General features: G+C 40.5%; 1 non-coding gene across 1 annotated transcript; it reads left to right on the top strand.

Annotated features, from left to right (window-relative positions):
- Nucleotides 1-1,262: 1,262 nt before the first annotated feature.
- LOC111523386 lies at nt 1,263-1,364 on the top strand. The gene has a single exon (XR_002725511.1). It is a non-coding gene; the product is annotated as a U6 spliceosomal RNA (small nuclear RNA).
- Nucleotides 1,365-7,764: the final 6,400 nt, after the last annotated feature.

Below are 7,764 nucleotides of genomic sequence, written 5' to 3'. Positions count from 1 at the left end.
AGAGATGAAAAATATAAGGAGAGGACAGAAAGAAAGAAAACTACATTAGGCCACAGACAGCAAAATTTTGTAGAAAACTCAAGAGACTGTACGGGCAAATCATTAGACCAAACATAAATCATGAGCAACTTTGCTAGTTACAAAGTCAATATATAACAATCTGTTGCTTTCTTAAATATCAGCAACAAATAAGAATAAGTAATTTTTTAACAATATAGCATTTTTTCTCCTACTTCTTTTACTTTAGGTTCCAGAAGTACGTATACAGGTTTGTTACACGGGTAAACGAGGCTTGGTGTACAAATGATCCATCACCCAGGTAGTGAGCATAGTACCCTGATGGGTAGCCTTGCAACCCACCACTGCCTCTGCCTTCCTCATTCAAGCTGTCCCCAGTGTCTGTTGTTCCCATTTTTGTGTCCATGTGAATAATACAGCATTTTTAATGGCAATACAAACTCTAATATATCTTGGAACAAATCTTAAGGAAGTTTTTAAAGGACTTATAAAAAGCCATATAAAAATTTATTAAACAACATTTAAATAACTGGAGAGATATACTATGTTTATGTGTGAGAAATCTCATGACTATTATCCCCAATTTTTCCTATAGATTCAATACAAATACAAAAAAATGCCCATAATATGTTTGAAGAATGTGACAATTTGACCCTAAAGTTCAAAGGCAAAGGCAAGAATAAAGAAGACAATTTTGAAGACAAACAGAATGGAAGGCCTTGCCTTATCAGCTATCAAAACTTATTATAAAGCTACCATAATTAAAATAATATGGAATTGATATAGAGATTTAGGACCAATGTATATATGAAAAATCCATTTCAAAGGAAACATTACAAAATGGTGAGAAAGGATAAACTATTCAATAAGCGTTGCCGAGACAATCTGAAAAATAAAATTAGATTCCTTTCTCACACAAATATCAATTCCAGGTGGACTGAAGACCAATACTAAAAGGAAGACTTCATAATCTTTTTGAATATAACATAGGAGAAGAGCTAAATGAACTGGGCTGCAAGGAGGAGAATGTCATAAACAGGACACAAAAAGCACAAACTACAAAGGAAAATACAGATACACTTGACTAATAAAATGAAAACTTTGATGCAAAAAGACACCATAAACATAGTTAAGCCACACACTGAGAGAAAATATCTGCAACTTAATTTAAAAAGTATTAATATCTAGACTATATGAAGAATTTCTACAAATCAATATGAAATAAATGTATCAAAAGCACCCAAGTGCTCGCTTTGATAGCATGTATACTAAAATTGGAATGATACAGATTAACATGGCTCCTCTGCAAAGGTAACATGCAAATTTGTGAAGCACTCCATATTTTTATACCACATACAGAAGGACAAAGGCTGTATGTCTCCACTTACATGAAATATCTCGAGTAGGTGAATTCACAGAGATAGCAAGTAGATTAGTGGTTACCAGGGGATGGGGGAAGAGGAATCGGGAGTTATTGCTTAAAGAGTACAGAATTTCTGTTTGGAATGATAAAAGGGCTTTGGAAATAAATAGTGGTGATGATTGCATAGCCTTGTGAATTATACAGTTAAAATGGCTCATGAACATTTTACATTATAGAAATATATATGTATTTATATATTATATATTTTGACTACAAAAAAGCACCCAGTGTTAAAAAGTGTTAAAAAGAGGACAAAAGACATTTCAGATATAAGTAACTCTGAATAAGCTAACAATATCTGAAAAAGTGTGCAACCTCATTTGATAATGAAAACAACACTGAGATAATGCTTCTCACCCCCAATAGCTAAACATAATAAAGTCAGACAATAGCTAGGGTTGGTAGAATATAGAGCAACAAGAGCTGCCATAAAATGCCGGCAGGAGTGTAAATTGCTTCAAAGGTTTTGGGTAGGAGTATGGCATCACTCAGTGAAGTTTAACATGTGCTTCTTTATGTATTAATTAGACATAATAAAGACACTAGCAATAAATGGCTTAAAGGTAAAGAAGTTTACCTTATCTCTCTCACTTATCCGTTCCAAAGTTTACAGCCTGGTCAGTGAGACAACTTTGATTCTCACAGTCATTCAGGTAATCAGTTCTTTCCAAGTCAGTTTCTGCAAAACTGAAGTTGGCTCACCACCACATTTTGGTTTTGTCTGGTGAGAAAAGAGAAGAAAGCATGGAGGAGGTACACCCACCACCTTAAGGCTCTGATCCTAATGTAGCAGAATAGAAGGCTGCTTAGATTCCGCTAGTGAGGACTTAGTCACATAGCCATATCCAACTAAAAGGGAGACTGAGAAATGCAGTCTCGATGAACACCCATGTGTAAGATGGGGAAAATGATTTTGGGTGGACAAAATTCATTTTTGTCAGTCTCCACTACACCTAGAACTCAGCAATTTCATGACTGGGAATACCTTAGTAATGCTCTTGCACATGTATGCCAGGAGACAGACATAAGAAAGCTTATAGGCTCACAATCCATAATAGGAAAAAACAAGAAATAACCCAAATATCCATCATTGTAAAACAGAAAAATAAATCATGTGTATTCTTATACAGGAGCAAAAATGAGTGAATTATTGCTGCACAATTGGAAAGGATTACATGAGATACTTCTAAGACAATATTCAGCTGAGCAGTAGGGACTTGGGTGCCTGTTTCATTATTAATATTTGAATTGTATATTCATATATATTTATACTATATTTATTATTTTGCATATATTTACCATAGAAAAATTACCTTACCAATATAAAATAGATATAATTTTTCACACAACAGGCTGGTAAAAGCAAATGTTCACTAATATTAAATGTAGACAAAGATATGGATAGCAAAAGTATGAATTGTAGTAGAATAATTTTTACTATGTAGGGCATTTTGGAAGTATCTTCAAAAGCTTAAACTGGGCACATCTATAAATTACAATTTCACTGCTCAGCACCAACTTAGACAAACAACCATGGAGCCACTAAGAAGACAATGTGCAAAGGTGTTCAGTCTAGCAAATCTTCAAACAGCAAAAACGTTGAGAATAACCTAGATGCTACTTAAGCCACTGACTAACTAAACTTTAGTCACTGTCACTAAGGCAATGACTGAACTATGATTCAGCCATTCTACCAAATATCATGAAACAGTCAAAAAGAGTGATGTGGGCCAGGTGTGGTGCCTCACACCTGTAATTCCAGCACTTTGGGAGGGCAAAGTGGGCAGATCATCTGAGGTCAGGAGTTGGAGACCAGCCTGGCCAACATGGTGGAACCCTATCTCTACTAAAAATACAAAATTAGCCAGGTGTGGCGGTGTGCACCTGTAATATTAGCTACTTGGGAAGTGAAGCAGGGGAATTGCTTGAACCCAGGAGACAGAGGATGCAGTAAGCTGAGATCACGCCACTGCACTCCAGCCTGAAAAACTCCAGGAGGAAAACTCCATCTCAAAAAAAAAAAAAAAAAAAAGAGTGACATGGAACTATTTGTGCTTAACATAAGTGGATCTTCAATACAGCATTCTGTGAAAAGGCAACTTGCAGAACAAATGAGAGAAGACTGTAATAGTTCCTATAGTGATTGGTGTGTGTTTGTGTGTGTTTTATTTATTCTGAATTTCCTCCAGAAAAATAATTTGTGGTTTTTAAAAGCCTAAGGCCGTGTGCGGTGGCTCACACCTGTAATGCCAACACTTTGGGAGACCGAGGTGGGCGGATCACAAAGTCAAGAGTTCAAGACCAACCTGGCCAACATGTTGAAACCCCATCTCTACTAAAAAAATTCAAAAATTAGCTGGGCATTGTGGCATGCGCCTGTAACCCCAGCTGCTTGGGAGGCTGAGGCAGGAGAATTTCTTGAACTCAGGAGGCGGAGGTTGCAGTGAGCCAAGATCGTGCCATTGCACTCCAGCCTGGGTGACAGAGTAAAACTCTGTCTCAAAAGAAAAAAAAAAATCTGTTCTTTCAAATGTTGAAGTCTACCAAAAGTGAAAGTTAGAAACCACAATACTCACCATTTCCATGTATTTTTAAGTAAGTCAATTAAACAAGTCCAGTGATTGCTGAAGGCCCCTCTGAAAAATGAGGTGAGTATATATTTTGCTCAAAAGTCAGGTAATAGGCATTTGAGAGTTAAAAAAAAAATGATCATTTTCTTTATGGAGCACTATATGTGGCTGATCAAAAGAAGAAATAAGGGCAATTTATCTTCCTTTCACAAAGAGTCTAAAGTATGAAATGCTAATCATTAAAACAAGAAACACAGTCCAGATCAAAACACTGTTAGGTGATCACACAACTAATTGGAGAGTGAGAACCAAAGGGGACTTATTAATGGTAAAATCCAGAAGTGCTTTTCAAAGAGGTCAATACCAAACGTGTGCCTTTTTTAACACCTTCACTGAGGACTCAATAATGCAATAGAAAGCATGCCGGTTAAATGTGTGTGTGTCACTTCTTCCCTTTTGAAATCTTCCTTTAAAAAATTAGAATTAAGAATGGTTGGCTTTCCTAATGTTTAATAGACAAGCCACAGATCAGCAACATTTGCTTTAATCTGGCTTCACATGAATGAGGCAGTCCTGGATCCCCAAAAAGCATCAGCCTCAGCCTAACAGTTTGTCCATCTCTCCCAACCCCTGGTAGTATCTTGGGATGGTTTCAAAAGTGTTAAAAACACTGGTCTGAAAGTTCCTCTAGCACCTCAGGTAAGTGTCATATCTTCACCACCTCTTGACTGCCACCAGCATCAGAAACTGCTTGGCTTCCAGGACCTCCAACTCTGGAGAATCCCCATTGGACAGGACTTCCAGGCCTCCAGCACCCCTACCCATCACTATACCTCAGCCCCATCATGACCTCAGCCTCAGCCAGCTGCCCCAAACCAAGAAGAGCAGGTACTCCGGCTTCACATGATTTCTAGTCCAGCCTAGACCCTCTGGGTAGGCCATATCAACAAAGCCAAGTTACTACCAGAGACTAGAACCCCTCTCTGTTCACACACACAATGCAGCAGCCATTAGCCCCATGTGCCTATTAGGCACTTGATATGTAGCGAGTCCAAATTGAAATGTACTATCAGTGTAATACACACCAGATCCCAAGGACTTAATACGAAAAAAATTAAGTATCTTGTTGATAATTTTCATATTGACATGTGGAAATGGTGGTTTTTAATACATTGAGTTAACTAATATTGAAATGAATTTCACCTGTTTGTCTTACCTTTTTAATGTGGTTACTAGAAAATATGTGGCTTGCATTATATTTCTATTGAGCAGAATTTCCCCAGAACCAGCTGCTGACTGGAACTACTGGAAACAGAATCTGGCTGTCTGCGGCCAGGGACTGGCAAAAATTAGGTGGATGTCAAGGGCCCATAGAGATGGGTTGTGGTGCATGGTATCCCAGAGGGGCTAGGCTACAGGAAGAAAATGTAAGTCAGAGACACAGTCCTACAACACCTCAGACACCTCTTTCCACAGACTAACTGGTGGGGAGGTGGCTTTCTGAGAAAGCAGCTGGCTATATTGGCAATACCTGGCCATTTTTGTCATTTCAGCTATTAGTGTTCAGTGTGTAGACCTGATGCAGAGACCAGGAGGGGTGCATGCAGGCAGAAAGCAGAAAGCCCCACATCCACAGCTGATCGACAATGAGAATGAGACGGCTGAAAAGAAGAGGCAGCATACCACACCAAATGAATGATGGAGAGAGAAGGGTCACTGTTTGGGTAACTCCCCCACTTGTCCAAAATAACCCCTGGAATCAGATGGACAAAGAGGAACTTGAATATAATGTCAAGAAATCTGAGGTTTCCCTTCTCCTGAATATCTGGATAAACCTGTCTCCCATTCTCTATCCCAGAATCAGACCCTGAGACAGAGATTAAGGTGCAAGTTTAGTGGGGGGCATATTGAACTCTCTGGGGCTCCCTGGGATCCCCTATACTGGCAGGCACATCCATCCTCCAGCTGTGAGTATTGGCCGCCAACACTTCACAGTTGACCTCTTTTCTGGAGAATTGCCTTTGGCCAGATGGGCGCTGCCTCAGCTTGGAGGCTATGTGCTACTTCATTCCAGGGAAAAGCCTCAGAAAATGTCCAACTGAAGTAGGGGTTCCAAAGGCTGGCCCCCTTATCTGAAGGGGACACTAACTGTTACAATTTTTGCTCTGGAAGTTCCCCCAAGGGATTGGGCTGAAGCCAGGCCCCAGCCAGGACTGCATCCTTGTTCAGCTCCTTTCCCTGCCCCATCTTACAGCCCTCTCTCCTCTTCCCTGAGGACACTCCTCCACTAAATCACATGAACAAGACCCTTGTCTCAGGCTGTTTATAGGGACCTCGCTGTGACTGGAGGTGAGGGAAACATAGGTAGGTGAGTGGGGAAGTGAGATAAGGAAGAAGACAATAAAGGTATGTTATTAAGACTGTCACCACCGGAGGTGACTGGAAATTAATCCTGGGGCAAAACTGGAGGCCAATGTAGAACACAGATCTCTGAGTTATCCTATCCAGTGGGCTGGGGTATTTATACATCAGTTCTCACCAGACATTGGTCAAAAGCTGCCAGACTACATCAACCCCGCAGCACACCAGCCTGCCCAAGGTGGACAGAGAAGCCCTCCTAGGTTTCAGAGAAAGCCCTTGGGTGCCAAAGCTGGCAGTTGGAAGTCAGATAACTGGGATTGAAGAGGGGAGGTAATATGGGCAGGGTATATGAATTCTCAATTCTAGCCCCAAATTTCTGTGTCCGCTTAGTGAGTTCAATGCATGGACCTCTAAAACATCTCTATTAGATGCCATACTGACCCAAATGGGCTTGAACCCCCTCTCTGTTCACACACACACTCTCTCACACAGCATTTATATATGAGGTTGGCTTCACTGAGGGTTCAGGTGATTGAGATATTTACTTTGCTGAGATACACATACCTTCAAAGATAGCATTGCAGGTTTCTATTCCTGAACGTCTTCCAGCTGCACCACCTGGGGAACCCTGCCTGGCTGCCTCATCTCCAGGCTTCCCATGTGGATAAGAGTCCATCAAGACATTCAGTGGAACAAAAGGGTCTTTTGTTTTACAAGATTCTCCTTAGAAGGTATTTGTGGATCAATAGGCAATTTTACTCTTTGTTACATTAGTATCATGGTATGCCATTGTATTGCCTTGAGTTAAGAATTAAGTTTGTATGCTAAGTTGGAGAGTAAAGTGTTCATTGTGTTGTTTCCTGGCTGTGTGACAGAGCATAGTAGAAGGAACATGAATGCAGATATCAGCATCACCCAGAGAGACCCCACAGGAGGAAATAAGAGGAAGGTGAGGAGGGGAGCCACATAGGGGACAAAGAGTCAGTTAAAAAATAATGCCCCAGGGCATGTCAATGGGACCCCCCTTTCCGTCTCTCTGGCCCCAGAGGGATGTGCTGCCCACCCCCAGGAAAGCCTCTGCATCAGTAAGGCAAGGCTATTATTGCTGTTACTCAATTGTATTCAGCATATATCTACTGAATACCTGTTGCTTGATGGACACTGGGAAAAAGGGGACATGCAAGACAGCCAAGGTCCCTGTTATCAGGAATGTTAAACTCTAGTGAGAGAGACAGACCTTCCCCATAAAAACAAGCACAGAAATACAATGAGTAAGATCATTTCAGATGATTCCAGGAAGGCTACGTAGAAGAAACAAAAACACCTGGTGATGGGAAGGATGACTATTGGAGGAATGAGGGATGCACCTTCATCCAGAGCCATTTGGGATGG

Source organism: Piliocolobus tephrosceles, chromosome 2 (genome assembly GCF_002776525.5).
Source record: "Piliocolobus tephrosceles isolate RC106 chromosome 2, ASM277652v3, whole genome shotgun sequence".
In the NCBI taxonomy this organism is placed as follows: Eukaryota; Metazoa; Chordata; class Mammalia; order Primates; family Cercopithecidae; genus Piliocolobus; species Piliocolobus tephrosceles.
This window is presented reverse-complemented; position numbering and strand designations above follow the sequence as displayed.